Below are 632 nucleotides of genomic sequence, written 5' to 3'. Positions count from 1 at the left end.
CCCGCGGCGCCATCTTGTGGGGCTGCGGGGAGGCGCCGCGGGGGTCCCCGGCACCGCAGCCGCGTCTCTCGGGGAGGGGCTGCCCCGAGGAGCCACCTGCCCCCCCACAGAGACCGTGGTGCGAACTCCTGCTGTCCCGGCTGCCCCCCGCCACCTCCTGCAGTCCCAGAGCACGTACAGTACCCGCCACCGGGCTGAATTGTTAGTCAGTGCCTGAGTGTGCTGTGGCGGCTGGCACTGTGTCCCCTGATTACTATTCTTTCTCCCAATTAGTTCCTAAACTTTCTATTCAGGTTTTGTACCGCTACTAAGCTAGTATTTTCAGGGGACTGTGTGTGAGCAGTCCGTTGCGGGGCCTGTCATGGCCCGTGGAGCAGGGATTGCTTTTTCCCATTTTACACAAAAGCCTGCCGTTGTCGGGTGCTGTAACGCTGCTGTATGTCTCTTCGTGGCCAGGAAACCCCTCCGCTTGACCGCACTGCGTAGCACGGTACGCTCACCCGTCTGTGCCATCCCGTCATCTGTGCTAGACAGCTCATGGACGGGCTGTGCAGAGTGAGCCGGGGCTCCTTTCACCGTCAGAGCCAGCAATTATTTGTCCTCTTTACTTTCCTCACTTTTAATTAATACTA

The sequence above is a fragment of the Falco rusticolus genome, chromosome 2, assembly GCF_015220075.1.
Source record: "Falco rusticolus isolate bFalRus1 chromosome 2, bFalRus1.pri, whole genome shotgun sequence".
NCBI classification, from domain to species: domain Eukaryota; kingdom Metazoa; phylum Chordata; class Aves; order Falconiformes; family Falconidae; genus Falco; species Falco rusticolus.
The sequence above is the reverse complement of the archived record's forward strand: the minus strand, read 5'-3'. Positions refer to the sequence as shown.